This window comes from Leopardus geoffroyi, chromosome D4 (assembly GCF_018350155.1).
Source record: "Leopardus geoffroyi isolate Oge1 chromosome D4, O.geoffroyi_Oge1_pat1.0, whole genome shotgun sequence".
NCBI classification, from domain to species: Eukaryota; Metazoa; Chordata; class Mammalia; order Carnivora; family Felidae; genus Leopardus; species Leopardus geoffroyi.
The window spans coordinates 62141268-62160586 of NC_059342.1; the positions used below are offsets into that span (position 1 = coordinate 62141268).

Genomic DNA, 19319 nt, shown 5'->3' on the forward strand with positions numbered 1-19319 from the left:
GAACAAGAAACCATCACATGGAGACAATGACATCAGCAGAGGCTGCTAGAAGCAGATAGAACTAGAGTGACCACAGTAAATAGGGTACCTTCCTACAACTGGCAAGTAGTCACAGTTGTAAAACTATTGTTACCTCTTCCATCCAAGATCTCTTTGCCCCAGTCAGGGACTATGTACATGACAGAAGGGGAGGAAATCTCTTAGAATCTTTCTTTCTTTCTTTCTTTCTTTCTTTCTTTCTTTCTTTCTTTCTTTCCTTTCTCTTTCTTTCTTTCTCTTTCCTTTCTTTCTTTTTCTTTCTTTCTTTCTTTCTTTCTTTCTTTCTTTCTTTCTTTCCTTTCTTTCTTTTCTTTCTTTCTTTCTTTCTTTCTTTCTTTCTTTCTTTCTTTCTTTCTTTTCTTTTCTTTCTTCCTTTCTTTCCATCTAGCTACCTATCTCTATCATCTATCTATGTCTATTTCTCAACATCTCCCTCTCTCTCTTCCTCCCTCCCTCCCTCCAACCTTCTCTCTCTCCCTGTGTCTCTCTCCCTTCCTCCCTCTTTTTCCAATCTCCCCTTCCAACACACTTTTGGGTCCCTCGAGCAATGGGTTAGGGGGAAAGTTTTAAACTGTGTTGGACTGAACTTTACTCATCAAAAATGACCAGTATGTTTTGATACTTACTTAATATTTTATTAAAGCAAAGGAAAAGAAGATTCTACAGATTTTAATGGAAAGAAGTAACTGAAAAAAAGTTAAAGTGCTTAGTATATCCCACTGAGTTGTCAATTGATAGATTACCTTATACTAACTACACTGTACTGGAAGAACTCTTGCTAGAACCTTACCAAAAGTAACCCATTTCTAGGACTATGTGCAAGGGTGACTGAGATGAGCTCTAGTTTTCTAATCTTTTTTGGAAAAAAAAAATCATTAAATACAATTTCCCTTCCAGGGCATTCTATCACTAGAAATCAGGACACCACAAGTTAAAAAATCAAATCAAAGGTACAAGTCACATTTATGCACATCCGACAAATCTGCAATGGAACCTACAGCCCCCTTCTCTGTGAGTCATCTCAATATTACAGAAAGGTGTGACCCTGTGTTTCCAGGAGGGCCAGTCATACGGTTCTGCTGTGCAGATGAGTCATAAGAAACCTGGCCAACCGTACTTGACATCCTCAAAACACCTCCCCAAGAGCTGGCCATTTTCTTTCCATTCACTCTTATTCTCTTTTTTTTTCCCCTCATATTTCTCTCCAGAAGCCACCCTTATTTGAATTCGCATAACAAGAATATTCTACCTGCTGCCCTATGGAAAGGACAAGAAGACTTTCAAAACTCAGTACAACTACAAAGTGATTCTACTATGGGATCCCTACTTACAAAAGTAAAATCTTTTTTTTTTTTTCCTCCACCAGAAAACGGTCCAGATTCTCAACAGTCTCCAGTCTCAGCTTGGTACCATAATTGCCATAAATAAACTTCTTACGCACTAAAACCAGTTTTGCCCTTTTCCCAGGAGGCTTTTGTAAAGCTCAACATAAATTCAGCTATCTCATATGATGCAATTGTGATTTAGGAAAAGCCAAGACCATCATCAATACACAGTTCCATCCTCCCACACCGACAGCCCAATCTAACTGCTGCCAAGTCCCCAAACCCTGAAACTCCCACCCACAAGCTGCCAAACCCTCTGGTTGCCCTATCACTGGCAGATGCTACGATGCTCTGTCAGTAAAAGGTTTGTGAGAAACTGAAAAGTGTACAAAATCAAACAGAATGCAAAGACATTTTTACTGAACTCAGTATTTCAGGATTCTGAAATACTTAATGCTTAAGAATTAAGAGAGATTTGGGGATCCATAGCCCTGTGTTTCTCTGTTTGGCCAACTTTAGGCTACTACCTGCCTATCCTGAAAGAAATCAGAAATGGCGGTTTGAATTTGCAAAGACTTTCAACTTGTGCCATGAAAAGCACCATGTAGGTACAACTCTGAAAATGTGAAATTATTTCAATTACAGGGGGACTTGTGTGTGCTATAGTCATTATTTCTACATTGAAGCAATACAATGAACACTCACCTGTGGAGCCAAGTTATTCTGCTAAGGGGGAAGCCATATTCCACTGTCACTGACATGCACCACATTGAGCTGTGTCCAAAGACACTGACTTAGTGACATAATGAGCTGAAATGCTACAACCTACAGTCAGGTTAGTCCTAAAGAGCTCAATAAAGTCCTTCGCCAAATCGTGTAAATTTTGTTTCAATCTGGAAAACAGTACTCATACTCTGAGTCCCTCATCCAACATGTGGGAAAACTGAGGCCCAGGAGGCTTAGCAAAATAGTTAAAATACAGACTCCTTGATTCGTAGCCCTGCGCTCTTTCCATTCCCTTCTTCTGTGCCCCAGCCTAATACAAACCCACTCTTCCCACATATACTCTCCCCACCCAAGTCTCACCTTTGTACTATTACCAATGCACTTCAAGTCCCCAGACTGCTTCTCTGACTACCTGAGCTGACCCTCTCTTTTCCTAATGCTTAACTCAGTTCCTCCTGGCATAGCACTGTCCTCTCTATGACTATGTCCCTAAAACTTGGGCTTCTTGTGCCTCCCAATCACTACCTGCTGTCTGATTTCACTCCACCCAGCCCCAAAACTCTTCTCTGATTCCTGAGTTCCAGTCCTCCCTCAACTAATTCTTACCCTGAAACCTTATATACTGCTGGAGTACATTGCTTTTCTACAGTATCAGTATTCTACTGTGCTGTAACAAATTGCTACAAAGTCAGTAGCCTGAAACAACACAAATCTATTATTTTATAGTTCTGTGGGTCAGACATCTGATACAGGTCTTACTGGACTAAAATCAAGATGCACTCCCTTCTGAAAGCTTCGGAGAGAGTTAGTTTATTTGCCTTTTCCAGCTTGTTGAGGCCACCCCCATATATTGACTCATGGTCCCTTCTTCTACCTTCACAGCCAGCAATGTAGTATCTCTCTGATCCTGCTTCCTCACCACTTCTCTTTCTCTGCCTCTTCTGTTCTGCCTCCCCCTTCTACTTTTAAGGACCTTTGTGATAACAATGAGCCCACCAGGACATCTCAGGATATTAAAGTCAGCTGATCAGCAACCTGAATTCCATCTGCTACCTTAATTTGCCTTTGCCATGTGATCTAATGTATTCACAGATCCTTGGGATTAGGACATGGACATCTTTGGGGGTGCCATTAATCATTCTTGCCTGCAGCACCTTCTCCTCATGCCTTGACAGCCTCCACCCCAATCTACAGAAAAATGGTTCTCCATTGTCTGAATCCCCAAATGAGCACTGAGCTCGCTTCATCCTATGTGCCCCAGTGGTCATTTGGAGATTCTCCTTGTAGAAGTCTGGAAAGGACATTGGCCAGGCCACTCCCCAGTCCTCTGTGTACATAGAGCCAGGGAGGGCTGAGCCTAGAAATGGAGAAGAGAAATGTGGGAGCTAGTGTAGAATCCACGGACCCAGAAAGAACAGCCCATGCAGTGCTATTGCTAAGACTGGTCAAAAAGAACGTAAACACATAGGCCACTGAATGTGTAGATTGAGCCTTCAAAAAGAGATGCCAGGGACCAAACGTCATGGTAGAAATTATGAAAAGCCACTGCATTGTGAGGAAATCTACATTGCACCTTAGGGGAAAAAAAGCTCCAACTCAGACAACTGTGGGAGACATTATGGAATCAGCCCTAGAGAGTCCTATTAACAACTTTGTAAAGACTTGCTTTTTTTCAAAAAATTTTTGAAACAAAGATTCACAGGAAGCTGCAAAGATAGAACAAAGAGATCTCATGTACCCTTCACCCAGGTTCTGTCAATGACTGGATCTTACTGAACTATATATAGTACACAACTAAAACCAGGAAATTGGCATTTGTATGGTGTGTGTGTAGAGTTCTTTGCCATAAGACTTATGTTTTAAAAACCATAACTGGACAATTGAATATATGTCGACATTCACCATTCAGAATCCTACAAAGATGGTTCTCAGAAGAATCCACACGTCTGTGCAGTAAAGCACAGAGAACTCGACCAGGGCCGACATCCGCGATGCAAAACCACAGGGAACCCTCAGTCCTTGAGACACACCTGCTGAAATGAGGAGATGCTCTTGAAACATTTTCATACGGTTTTCCTCAGTGTGTGGGAATTGTCTTAAATCTTCAGGGATGCCAGCCATCTCTCAGAAAAGAAATGGGAGAGCTGAACTGAAATCCCATCCCAGGGTCTCACTTCTTTCTCTCCATCCCAGGAAAGGATTCAAGAAAAATCCTCTGAATTAGCCCCACAAAGTATCTCAGAAGGTCAGACATACAATGGCCCCTAGAGACTTCATGGTTTGGTCCTATTCTTTAACCTACATATAAGGAAACTAAGGTCTGGGACATAGAGGAGAGACTGCTCAGTAACACAGCTAGTTAGTGGTTGTCCCAGGATTAGAACCTGAGTCTTCTAACTCTCAAACTGGCACATTTTCTAGTATCCACAAATATATGCTGCAAATACATGCTCCTGAGATTTCAACATGATTTTAAGAAAGAGGATAACATGATGAGTAATGCTATGTGGAATGAATTTGAGTGGGCCAGAAGTTGATAGGAGGAAACTGGTGATGAGGCCATTGCAATATATTGAGGAATATATATCATGGCTTCAACTAAAGCGATGGCAATAAAATTGGAAAGAAGCAAAAGAATTCAAAATATATTTTAGAAGTAGAGTCTGACTTGGCTGAACTCTCATATGGGTCATCAGTAACAAATTTCTACATCATTCAGGGAGACCTAAGGATCCAGACTATGACCATAAAACAGACCAAAAGTGAGTAACCTGTATGGAAGTTATACCTGAAAACTTGGCCTCATTGTCGCTGTTGTTACTAGGATTCACCAACAGCTATTCAGTTCAGATGGTTCCACTTGTCTTGGCAAGCAAAACCTACTGGGTTCACACGCTAATAGATCTCACTTCCTCCATAGCCTTCCTTCCTTAGCCTCCTGCCTAGAAAACTGACATACAAACTGTGCCCCAGGATTAGGTTCAATTGTACACTTGGGCTTGGATATTGGTGTCCCTGTTTATATCAGCTCTGCCATATCTGCCTGAAGTTCTACTTGCAGGGTCAAGGTAGCCCAGGTTTAGTGGCATCTTAAAAGCCTCCTACCCTATGTGCCCAGAAAGGCAAAGCAACAGCAATCTTAATGCTCGTGTAAACATCAGATGAAACCTGAATCATTTAAGGATTCAGCATATGGCTGGCTCATGAATCTACCCCTTGTACCCAAGATCCTCTGGTTCCCTGAAGAGATGGAATTCTAACCAATTATCCCTGGAATGTGACATCTTATCTAATGTCTGTAAACCCTTTCCTGAGACTGGCTTTCCACACACATCCCTCTGTCTCCCACTCTCCTCTGGGACTTGCAACCTGGACACAGACAGCAAGAACAACTGTCAACCTACAGACCTGTTGTTGCTCTCTACATGTTTCTCTTGGATTGGACACTGGACCACATGAGAGTTGGCTTTGCCACATTCCTCCAGGCTTAGTTTTGGTCTTCCCATAGGGAAAAGTCTGTATTGTTTGAATTTTACAGTGGGAGAGGGAAAACAGAATGAGCAACTCTCAAGCAGTGCTAATTGAGAAGTAAGTTCATGTAACCACTTGGATGAAAAGATTGGCAAAGTCTTGAAAAGTTAAAGATGCAGATCTCCTGTAATCCTATTCCTAGGTATATGTCCAAGAGAAAGGGATGATATGTCTACCAAAAAAAAATCATACAAGATTGTTTAGAGCCACTTCATTATTTTCGTGTGTTTGTTTTGTTTTGTTTTTTAAGTAAACTCTCTGCCCAACATGGCGCTTAAACTCATAACCCTGAGATCAAGAGTCACATGCTCTACCAACTGAGCCAGCCAGGCACCCCTGAGAACCACTTTATTCTTAATAGCAAAAAATGTAAATAATCAAATGTCCCACAAGGAAAGAATAAACAGATCGTGATACAGCCATTAAATGGAATATCACCAAGCAACTTAAAGAAAATTTATTAATATATAAAACAATGTGAATGGATCTCAGAAATACTATATTGAGCAAAATAATCCAAACCTAACAGGTACACACTCTGTGATTCCATATAAAATAAGTTTAAAAACAGACCAAAACTAATCTAAACTAGGTCAAAATAGTGGTTATCTCTGGTGGGATATGGGGAGTGGGGCCATTGAATGGCAGGGGCCATGGGGAAACTCTTTAGGGTGATAGAAATAGTCTATATATTGATCTGCGTGATGGTCACATAGGTGTATACATACGTGGAATGTCATAAAATGATATACTTAAAGTTTGTGCATTTTACCATATCCAAATTATACCTCAAAGGTATAAAAATAAAAACAAATAACATTAATATGTTATCACTATAAAATGTTTTAAATAAACATAAGCAAAAGGAATAAATCTATCATTCACTTCCCACCACTCAGATATAACTACTGTTAGATGTCTTTTGTAGCCATGTATCTATTTAATTTACAATTCACACTGCTTTTTTTCTTTAATATTTATTTATTTTTTAGAGAGAGAGAGAAATAAAGAGAGACAGACAGAGAGAATGAGTGGGGGAGGGGCAGAGAGAGAGGGAGAGAGAGGTTCTAAGGCAGGCTCAGTGCTTGATCTCACGAACCAAGAGACCGTGACCTGAGCTGAAGTCGAAAGCTTAACAGACTGAGCCACCCAGGTGCCCCCAATTCATACTGTTTTTTAAAGCAGCTATTTTTTATTGAAAATATTTATCATTTAATTGTTTTCTTAAGAAGTGATCTTCAAACATTTTTGTAGCAGAAACCGTTCTTAAAACAAAACTCTGTGGGAACCCTCAACATACAAATATTACTCTGGTGGGAGCCTATTATTTAGGAAGGCATGCCCTGCCTGCTAGACCTCCTCCACCCACCGCTGAGAACCTCTGAGCCTTCTTAGTAGTGCCCACCCAACCTCAAACCCCTGACTTGGTTTCATTTGTGATTAATGCATTCCAATTTACAAATGACCCACAGTGCGTTCAATTCTGATGGTGGCAAAAATATCAAGACCTGAAAATCCACAGCCTCTTCTCTTTTAGACCTACAAAGGAAATTCTGCAGTTGTCAGATGACCCCATTCACTAATTGAGTCCATTTACTCACTCCACCCTCAATATCCCTCAAAAAAAAAGATGGCTTTGTCCAACCCAGTAATGAGGCCTTTTTGAGATAGGTGCATGAAGAAAAAAAAGACTTGTGAGGTCTTACACTGGAAAAGGAAAGAATTATCAGCTAAAAAAAACAGATCCAGGAAAGGGAAAGTTGGAGAGGAAGAAGATAAATCTGGTTCCAAGAAAAAATATGAAAGGAATTTTGGACAAAGAGGTAGTGGAGCAAATTGGAAGCAGTTACAAAGGATGGCAAAACTTTGGGAGTTGGGGGAATTTGAAATCGTGAAGAGCGCTTGGGGCAGGAAAACTCCAAAATGCCTTTTCCAACATAAGCTTACTAGTGCCCCACCCAATGCTATTTTATTAAATAATACAATATTTTTTTATTTAAAACTATGTATAACTTCATTATATGCTAATATGTTATATACACTTGTGACTGTTTCTAGACTTTTGATTCTAATCTTATGACCTGCTGATCTATATCTGAACTCATTCCACACAACAGCTTCATAATGTATTTTAATAACTTACAGGGCAATTCTCCCCTCACTACTTTTTAAAATATTTTTTAGAGGGGTGCCTGGGTGTCTCAGTCGGTTGAGCGTCTGACCTCAGCTCAGGTCATGATCTCACGGTCCGTGAGTTCGAGCCCGACGTCGGGCTCTGTGCTGACAGCTCAGAGCCTGGAGCCTGCTTCAGATTCTCCGTCTCCCTCTCTCTCTGCCCCTACCCCACTCATGCTCTGTCTCTCTCTCTCTCTCTCTCTCTCTGCCTCTCTGTCAAAAAAAAACATTAAAAATTTTTTTAATATTTTTTTAGATACCCTTGAATATTTGTAATTCCACCTAAACTTTAGAATCATTTTGTCACATCCCCAAAACGTGTCATTGGGATTTTGGTTAGAATTTAGAGTAAGTTAGAGGAAATTCACATTTTTATAATTTGGAGTCTTTTTATCCAGAAATGTGGTCTGTCTCCACTCATTCAGGTCTTCTCTTGTTCCCCAGGAAGTTCTGTTGCTTTCTTCATATAATCCTATTTCTTGCCAAGTTAATCCCTAGGTCCCTGTATATATTTATCATAATTATGAAAGGGATCTTTCTTTCTATTATATTTTCTAGCCAGTTTGTGTTGGTTTGTGTTGGTTCATATGTACATGTGAAATCAGCATGCATATGTGTATGTATATACATACATGTGTATATACATACATGTGTGTATGTCATATGGTATAATGATATGTGTGTACACACATACTCTAACCAGACACAAAAATTCATATTAGCTTTAAAAAGTTTTCATTTGAGGGGTGCCTGGGTGGTTCAGCTGGTTAAGGCCCCAGCTTCAGCTCAGGTCATGATGTCATGGTTGGTGAGTTTGAGGCCCACCTTGGGCTCTCTGCCATCAATGTGAAAGCCCCCTTCGGATCCTCTGTCTCCTCTATCGGCCTCTGCCCTGCTTGTGCACTCTCTCAAAAATAAAAAAAATAAAATAAAAGTTCCTCACTTGATTCGCTTATATTTTCTAAGTATTTTCTAGATAATGATAATTTTGTCTCCTCCTTTCCAATATTTATACTTATTTTTCTCTGTTTACATCAATGGCTAGGAATAGTATCATACTGTTAAAAAGTATAATAAAGTTAAATATTTTCAGTGATATTTGGCACCTTTATGTTCCTAAGGTTTTGTCATTAAATAGGTTTACTCATAGTTGCTCATGAATGAGCTTTTTAGTATGTCAAGGAAATCTCCTTACTAAGACTGTTAAATCGCTAAAAACTGGTAAATTGTATTAAATGCCTTTCTGGTATCATGTTCATTCCCCTTTTAGCCTATTTAATGTAATCAACTATGCTAATAAACTCCATGTTGAACAATCCACAAATTGCTAAAATAAGCCCTATATAACATGGTTATGGTATTATATGTGTAACACAGCACAAAAGTCAATTTTCTAATATAGACTATTTACACTGATTTTCATAGGTGAGATTGACATAGTTGTGTGTGTATACCAGTTTTGTCAGGTTTAGTTATCAGACTTATGTTTGTTTCGAAAAAATAAATTGAGAAGACTTCTTACATTTCTAATATCCAACATATTTACTGATCAAAAGAAATACCTGCCCCTGGAACATTTCCAGGAATTACCCATAAAATCATCAAAGTCTGGTGCTTTCTGGGTGGAACAGATCTTTGACAATCTTTACGACTCTTTGTGTGGGTCCACTTAGTATATGCAGGTCTCCTTTAATTTTGGACACTTGATTGGTTTTTTCCTTGGAAAATCATCCATTTTATCATCTATTAGCTTGAACGTGGGCATCATTCTCACTTGCAATTCCTTCTCCCTCATATCTGTCATTCCATGCCCATTTCCAACCCTATCGTGGCTTTCCTTTCCTCTTCCTTGACTGGACTTAGAGGTTTTGTTTGTTTTTTCTCAACATTCTCAATGGATTTACCATTCCACTCTCTTTATGTCCACCAATTCTGTAATTTCTGTATTTAACTTGGTGAGCTTCTATCGCCAATATCCTCAGTTGTATTCGTTGTTCTATTTCTAATATCTTCATTTATTCTTCCCTTGTTTCATATTGAATATTAAATACATGTTTAAGGCACCAAATCTGGTCTAAGTTCTGCTTTGGCCATACCCTTCAGTTTTAGGAGTGGTTTTCATTGTCATTAATGTATACATTTTCTCTTTGCCCCAAAAAGTAATTTAGGAGAGTGTCTTAAATTATTCAAGAGTCTACATTGTTTTGCTTTAGTCAATTTCAAAATCTTATGGTATTCTGGTCAGCAACTGTGGCTTATACATTTTCTACTTTGGAATATTAAAGTTTTCTATCTGGTCCAGTATATAATCACATTTTATAAATGTCTAATGTGGACATCAGGAAACAATGCATATTGTCTCTTTATAAGGCATAGAGTTAATATATATCACTGATTTTTCTCAAACTTTACATATCCTCATTCTTTATCTACTTACTCTCCACTTACTTTGTCAATACTGTGTTGCTGTGGTCATCTCAAATCCCCCTTGTGTTCATATTTTGGTTTATATATTTCTGGGCTACACCTTCCAGATATAAATATTTCTTATGAATTCTTCCTTTTATCAATACAAAACGTATTACTTTGTTTAATGTTTCACATAATGCTTTTGCCTTGAAATCTACTATTGTCTTGTAATAATATTACCACCCATTTTCTTTGTTCTTCACTATAATTGTTGACCAACTTCATATCTTTAACTCCCCTTGGCCACTGTTACAATAGCATACAGTTAACTGTCAGTTTGGTTTTGACAGAGGCAAAATATACATACAATGAAATGCCTAACCATAAGTGTACAATTCAATGGGTTTTTACAAATATATATACCCATGTTATCTACCATGGTCGCAATCAGGATATCAAACATTTCCGTCATCCCAGAAAATTACCATGTACCATGTTATAATTTCTATCAACCTTTTACCCCTTCTGTAATTCTATATAAATAGAATCATTCACTATGTATTATTTTGTGTCTGGTTTCTTACACTCAGCGTGATGTTTTGGGGATCTGCTCTTGTTACTGCATATATTATTCTTTTTTTCTTGCTGGGTAGTATTTAAATGATTTATACCAAAATTTATCCTTCTGTTGATGGATATTTGGGTACTTTTCATTTTGGGACTGGAGTAAATAAAATTGCTGTGGGAATAGCAATTTCTTTTGGATAAATACCTAGAAGTAGGATTTCTGGCCACAGCACAGGTGTATGATTAATTTTATGAGACACTGCCAGAAATTTTTCCAAAGTGACTGTGTAATTTTATACTCTTACCAGCAGTTTCTCCACATCTTCACCAACAGCTGGTGTTGTCTTTTTAATTTTAGCAATTGTAGTGGGTATGAAATAGTATCTCATTATACTTTTACTTTGTGTTTTCCCTGAAGACTAATGGTACTGACAAATTTCATGTGCTTATTGACTATTTATACATCTTCCTTCATGAATCACCTGCTCAAGGCTTTCACCCATTTTATATTGAGCTGTTTGTCTAGTTATTACTGGTTTGTAGGAGATGTGTATTGTAAATATTTTCTTCCAATCTGTGTCTTCCCTTTTTGTTTTTGCTATGATAACTTGATGAGCAGAACTTCTTATTCTGAGGTGCCTAGGTGGCTCACTTAGGTGTCCAACTTCAGCTCAGGTTATGATCTCACAGTTCGTGAGTTCTAGCCCCACATCGGGTTCTCTGCTGTCAGTGAGGAGCGCACTTTGGTTCCTCTGTCCTCTCCCTCTCTGCCCCTCCCCTGCTCATTCTCTCTCAAAAATAAACATTTTTTAAAAAAATTTAGTTCCATTTTATCAATTTTTTCCTTTCTGTTCAGCGACATTTATGCTCTCTCTAGGACATCTTTTCCTAACCCAAGTTTTTGTTTCCCTCGAGATGTTTTATGGTTTTGATCTTATGTTTGGATCTCTGATCCATCTCTTAAGTATATTATGGTTTTTTGGTGTTATCTAATACAGAATTATATTGTTAATTGCATTTCCCAATTATTTGCTGATCTATAAAAATACAATTGACTTTATGTTCTACATTTTCTAAATTCATGTATTAAATTCACTATAGCTTTTCTAAATTACTTTGGCCTTTTAAAATTCATTTCTAAGTTCTAGTAGTTGTTTTGGGGCTTCCTTAAGATTTTCTACGTAAAGAATCATGTTGGGGAGAAATAGAGGGTTTTACTTTTTCCTTTCCAAACTTTATAGCTTTTACTTCTTTTTCTTGCCTTATTGCAATGGCTAGGAGCTCCAGTGCCATATCAAACAGAAGTAGTAAGAGAGGACATCCATACTTTGTTCTCAATCATGAGGAAGGCTTTCAATATTTTAATGTTAAATATGACGTTACTATAGGTGTTCTGTAGCTGCTCTTCATCAGGTTAAATAAAATTCTTTCCATTCCTGATTTGCTAAGTCAAGAATTGTTGAATTTTGTGAAATGTTTTTTCTGCATTTATTGAGAGAATTAAACATTTTTTTCCTTTATCATACTAATATGTGAAATACATTAATTAACTTTTGGATTAAACAGCTTTGTATTCCTGGAATAGACCCCAGTTGATCATGAGGTACTAACTTTTTCATATATTGCTGGATTCAACCTGTTAATATTTCATTAAGGATTCTGATTTCTGTCTTACTTCAGGCTACTATAACAGAATACCATAGACTGAGTGACTTTAAACAACAAACATTTATTTCTCACAATTCTGGAGGGTATGAAGTCCAAGATCAAGGCACCAGCAGATTCAGTGTCTGGTAAGGGTCCTCTTCCAGGTTGCAGACTGTTGACTTCTCCATCACATTGGAGGTTAGGATTTGAACACATGAATCTTGGTGGGACACAAACATTCACTATATTGCAGTGGCTATAATCACAGAAATACTGATCAGCAACATTTTTTTGAAATAGTTTTCTCAGGTTTGGTATCCGGGTAATACTTGCTTCATAAAATGAGTTAAGAAATATTCCTTCCTCCTTTATTTTCTAAATTTGCTTAGCATTCATATTGTTTTTTCTTTAAATGTTTTATAGTACTCCTCAGAGAGATCATCTGAACCTATAGTTTTCTTCACGGGAAGGTTTTTTAAATCAAAAATTCAAAATTTTAACTAGATAAAGGGTTACTCAGATTTTCTATTCCATCTTGTATTAGCTTTAGTAAGTTATGATTTAAAGTAATTTGAAAACATCTAATTTGTTGAATTTAACGGTATAAAATTTCCACATTGTTGTTTTCCACATTATTTTTTTATTATTCTTTTAATATCAGTATGATCTAGTGATATTTCTTTCATTCCTCAGGTTGGTAATTTCTGTTTTCTATCCTTATCAATGACAGTAGAGGTTCATCAATTTTATTATACTTTTCAAAGGACAGACTTTTGGCTTTGTCAATTTTCTCTATTAACTATCTCTTTTCTATCTGGCTGATTTCCGCTGTTATCTTAATCTTCTTGCTTTGGGTTTAATTTGGTCTTCTTTTTCTAATTGCTTATAGAGGTATGAAAAGTAACCTTAAAGTAACCTTTTTAAGGAGGTTTGAAGACAGAGCAAGCAGTTAACAAAATTTGTGCGCGAAGCACACCAGATTCAAGCCTGGGTATCACTTTCATTTGAAGTCTTGGAGATTACCTCCAGGTTATAGATACAGACAGACAGACAGACACACACACACACACACACACACACGACATTCTTGGGCTTCAGGAGATGTTCTTCATCTTTCGACACACTATTTCTGCATACTTCAATACACTGTATGAGATCCAAGGTCAAACAAAGTCCTGAATGACCAGGTTCACAGCCTTGAACATGTCTGGATAGTCTACTGGTGTGTCATCATGGCCCAGACTAAACATGAGTCTGGACTTTCAGGCAAGCATAAGCTCCTAAAATTTAAGCCTCTTTTTTCACATCTCTAACGGTTTTCCTAGGAAACCAGTGAAAGAGGGTTTGTCTCAGCACCACTGTCTACATAAATTTGAGTCCTTATAGACACCAGAATTATGAAGGTTATTTATTCTGAACCATAGGCCCTGGATATCTTCTATTTTCCCCCACCCTTTTCTAACAGTAAGCAATATGTCTCCTATGACTTATTAATTTCCATACGGACTTAAATTTGTGGAAACTCTTCCATTATGAAGTCATGAAATTGCAAAAGAATTTGGGAAAATAACAAAGCTCATGAGACAGACCTGCCCCAAACCTGGAGATCTCTATTTGTGAGGCATCCATTCAGTCCCATTACTACATATACTCAGGGGGATAAATCCTGAAGTTGTGGGAGCTCTAATGTGGCAGTGGAGGTGACGGTGGGGCCTACTTGCTAACACCAATCTGTTCCCATGAAACTTAAAGCAAGGCAAGATTTTTGCACATTTTTCTGTAATTGAATATCATTAAAGTATTGAATATACAATGCATCCTGCCTTTCTTTTATTCTTTCAAAAACTACTTATTGCATGCCTACTATATACCAAGCACTGTGCAAGGGATAATGGGATAAATTGGTGAAAAAAAAAGAAAGCTGAAAGACAGTTATGACTGGAAAGAGTAAGAACAGAGAAGAAAAAGTGAATTGCTGGCGGGAGCCTCTATTACCAAAGACTTAGTATGTTCTTAGGACCTTGAATCAGAAAAAAAGCAGTTATGCTGGGTCCCTCTGACATGTATGGCAAGGAGTGTGTGTGTGTGTGTGTGTGTGGTGCCTTTTGGAGAAGATGAGGGAGCATAAGGAGAATACCTCAATTTCTGCCCAATAGAAGTGGGAGGATGGAATCACTGATGTTCCAGAAGCTAAGAAAGGAAAAATGTAAATTATTTTCTTTACGCATGTGGTTTGCACAACATCCTCCAACATAAGACTCCCACTTGGGTCCTAAAGTTGGAAAAATCTAGGGAGTATGGAGAAAAGGAACAGAGCTACAAGACTTGACATTGTATACTGGGTGCCAGCACTAGCAGACAAACTCCTAGAGGGAGACCTTTATAAAATAGTCTCTAGGTTCAATAGCTATGTGAACTATGAATCTGGAATTAACATCATCTACCTAAATTACAGAGATATACTTCTCACATAAGTCTCTAAAGTGCAGGCAAGGTAGCAAAGGAAGAGTTCTTTAAGTGAGGGTAATTTGAAGAGCCCCTAAGAACTCCCTACCCCAAATGGTATTTCCCATGTTGACTAAAATTCTTCATTTTGTTTCACTGCTTGGAACCCATCTTTACTCATCTCACTATAACCACAGAAGCAGTTATAACATAGAATAAATAGTAATTAAAGATTCTGAAGTCAAATTGCCTTGTTCATCTTGGGCTTTACCACTAATTGTGCCTGTGACTTTGGGGTGTGTTTCTTAATAATAGCTAAAAATTAATTATTTATTGGGCATGTAATCACTTAGCAACTATAGGGCCAACCACTTTACATGTTTTTACATGTATCACTACTCCTCACAATACCCTATGAGGTATTATTATCATTATAATTTTACAGATGAGGAAACTGAAGCACAAATGTAACTTTGAGGTCCAAAACTAGTAACTGGAGGAGCTGAAATTCAAACCTAAGCAGACTTAACTATTATGGTGGTCCCCTCACTTAAATGCTCTAAGCCCCTATGCTTAGAGAGTAGTAAGGATTAGGTAAGATAATGCTTATAGATTTGACAGAGTGCAAAAGTGTTCAACACTATTACTGTTATTATTTCAGATAAATTAATTCTTGAAAAGAATTAAAGCAGTACCCAGCAAACCCAGTTCAATTTTACTGGCCTCTAGTATCAAGCTCTGTATTAGGTGCTAAGGTGATATCATGATGTATAAGACTTGATTCATACCATCGAGAAAAACAACTCAAGGCTTACTTAGTTGTCCCCTACGTAAAGTCCTTCAAGGGCTCTATACTGCTTTCAGAAAGCTCGTGTGCCTAGCTTGGCACAAAAGGTCCATCACGATTCCATTGTCTTGCCTCCTTGAATGCATCTCCTGCCACTTCCCCCATCCACACTGCAGCCTGAGCTACTGATTCTTCAGATATGCAAGACATTTCACATCTCAGTGACTTACAATGTGCTGTTCCATTAGTCTGGGAAATTCCTTTCTCTACCTCCATTTCTCCAATGTCCAGCTCAAATCTTTCTGGAATTCCCCAGCCCCTGCTACATTAGATGCTCCCTCTCTGGGCTCCCACAGAATCCTGCACACAACCACTGTACTTATTACACTGTACTGAAACTATCCTGCTCATATGCCTCCCCCACTATTCTGTAAGCTTCTTGAAAACTGTCTTAACAGTCTCTTACCCTAGCTCCCAGAACAATTTATGCACAGTAGACACTCAATGAATGTGTACACAATGAAAAAAATTAATAAATAAACTTTAATTAGCACTCTAATGAGGGTATAATGATTTAATGGAAGAATGAGTATATTGAAATTGACTAAGAGGATCTGTAATGACTTCTTTGAGGAGGTGGCATGTGAACTGGCTCTTTGTGGGAAGGTAGTACTTAAATTAATGGACATATGCAGAGAACCTCCCAGTAAGAAAAGTTTTGAGGAAAGGCCCTAGAAAGAACTTTTGGGGTATACTGAGTAAATCTCTGTGACTAGAACATAGGGAAGAAAAATGGAGAATCAGGCAATAAAGTGGCAAGAAATCTAGCAATAAAACTGGGACATGAAGAGAAGCCAGGCCATCAAAGCAATTCTCAAGCAATTTCAATTAAAAAAAATCTTAACTGCTGTAAGTAACATTATCAGCTCCCAATTCTATCTCTTCTCATGCATAACTGGCCCCTATAAGCATAACAGAACTAAAGTTATGTGTACAAGGAGACGTTGTAGCAAAAAGACACAAACGGGGAAAGGAAAGTAATATGGAGAGAAAAATAGGAGCAAACTGATCTAAATTAAAATACCAAGCAGAGGGGCACGTGGGTGGCTCAGTCGGTTAAGCGTCACACTTTGGCTCAGGTCATGATCTCCTGGTTCATGAGTTCGAGCCCCACATTGGGCCAGCAGCTGTCAGTGCAGAGCCTGTTTGGGATCTTCTGTCCCCCTTTCTCTCTCTGCCCCTCCCCCGCTTGCAGTTTCTCTCTCTCAAAGGTAAATAAACATTTTTTTTTTAATCTTTAAAAAATATATCAAGCAGGTAGGAGTGTCTCACCTGTAAAACAGCAGAACCATGTCATCAGCAATTTGATTAATCTTAAATTTATTTTCAACTTTATGTCATTTTTGCTATATATATTTCTATAACCAAACCACACTAACTAATCTAAGATGTAGAGACAGAGATCTCTAGGGACAACCAATATCATTTTAGAAAGGAAAGCCTTTCACCCACATGCTTTGCACTGCACCTAATGGGCCCCGGCATAACTACAGAGTGAATCTGGTACAGTATTGAATACAGGTTGCATCACAAAACAACAAAATGCACAACCACTTTACTCACTGTGCTCTCTGCTTCAAGCACCAACTCAGTATTTACTGCACACCTGTTAGGAGAAAGACACTGTTCTTGGCATAGACAGGGAATCTGGATGCATCTGGTAAGATCCAGGCCTTTAAAAGAATGTACAGAGTAGGTAAGATAAATGTGTATGTGATAATGCAATTCAAGGTGTGATGAATGTATGAAAAATGTAGCATGAAAGCAAATAAGAGGCATTCAGCTGAAATGGGGAAAGATTTCATGGCAGGGTTAACTTCAGGGAGTACTAGGGAAAGTTTTCATTGTATTTCTTCTTTTATTTTTATTTATATATTTTAATTACAAAGGTGATAGATGCGCATTATTTACAAGATCTTAAATACAGATAAGCAAAAAATCACTAAAAAACCACTATATTTTTGTATATGCCACTTAAAAATTATTTATTTATAAAACTGAAACCCTATTGTACATTCCTTTTGGTCAACAGCTTATTCAGGCAACAATATATTACAACCATCTTTCCATGTCATTTACTCTACTTCTACAACTAACTTCTTTATATTTAAAAAGGAGCATATCAAAAGGTATAGATGAGTATACAGTAAAAGCAAGTCTCTCTCCCATCCCATTCCCCAATCACCGTTTAGTTGTAACCAGAAACAACCACTGTTACCGGTTTCTTGTGATCCTTCCACAGATATTTTGCGTATGTGTATATATTTCTTTTTAAATAAGTGGTAGCCATACACACACAATCCTGTACCTCATTTTTCAAATCTCCCAGGCAATACACTTATCACTGCCTTATTACTCTTAGTAGCTACAAAATGTTCCATTGTATGAAAATATAACCACTTGATTATCCAGTCCCCCCTTTTTTTTTTTAATTTTTTTTAACGTTTATTTATTTTTGAGAGACAGAGACAGAGCATGAACGGGGGAGGGGCAGAGAGAGAGGGAGACACAGAATCGGAAGCAGGCTCCAGGCTCTGAGCTGTCAGCCCAGAGCCCGACGCGGGGCTCGAACTCACGGACCTCGAGATCGTGACCTGAGCTGAAGTCAGACGCTTAACTGACTGAGCCACCCAGGCGCCCCCATCCAGTCCCCTTTGATGGACATTCAGGATATTTCTAATATTTTGCTACTACAACGTTACTAGATGTGTCGTTAAAATGTAAATAGGTACACATTTGTAAATATATATTCAGTAAAAACTGCTAGAAGTGGAGTTTTAAGTTCAAAGGATATGTATAGTTTAAAATTTGAAAGATATTAATTACCACAGTGTCTTCTATTCAGAGGTGTCATCTTGCCAATTACAAATGAGAACGTCTATTCCTTTCCCTTACGTGTGGCTGCCCAGGTGATACTATTTCCCATTCTCCCATGCCCCCCACCCCACTACCAATATACAAACACACCTTACAGATAGGTGAGACCACCTATCTGGCCTATGGAATGTAAGAATGTGAACAGAAATGATGTGCATTGTGTCAAGACCAAAGTAATTGAGAAGAGAATGTGCATTCTCCACCATATCCTTGCCTTTCTGCCAGTTGGAAAGAGAAGATGTCAAGGCCTTAGGAAATGGCAGAGCCACATGATGCAAGGAACCTGAGTCCCTGAATCCATACAGAGAAAAACTGTTTATCAACCAGAAACATCCACATGGGAGTATTACATGAAGGAGAAATAAGTTCTTATTGTATTAAGGTGTTGAAATGTTGGTGTTTGTTAAAATATGTTGCCTTATTGTAACCAACATACTAAAATACCTTTTTTTTAATAAAACTCCAGATCCCTATACACTAATAACGAAGAGCAGAAAGAGGAATTAAGAAAACAATCCCATTTACAATTGCACCAAAAATAACAAAATACTTGGGAATAAAGTTACCAAAGAGGTGAAAGACCTATAGTCTGAAAATTTTAAAACACTGATGAAAGAAACTGAAGATGACACAAAGAAATGGAAAGACATCCATGCTCATGGATTGAAAAAACAAATATTATTAAAATGTCTACGTTACCCAGGGCAATATACACATTTAATGCAATTCCT

General features: G+C 38.0%; 1 long non-coding RNA gene across 4 annotated transcripts in view; it reads right to left on the reverse strand.

The window, feature by feature from the left end:
• LOC123593304 overlaps positions 1–19319 on the reverse strand; it is a 536358-nt gene that overhangs the window by 498312 nt on the left and 18727 nt on the right. Inside the window, exons 3-4 of one of the 4 annotated variants that reach the window (XR_006710245.1) lie at positions 17275–17384; positions 12482–12639 (exon numbers count right to left, since the gene is read on the reverse strand). The exons of 2 other annotated variants lie outside the window; for them this stretch is intronic. This is a non-coding gene — a long non-coding RNA (uncharacterized LOC123593304). Of the gene's footprint in view, positions 1–12481; positions 12640–16880; positions 17385–19319 lie in introns of those variants that run through there. One more of the 4 variants, XR_006710244.1, reaches the window with a different exon arrangement.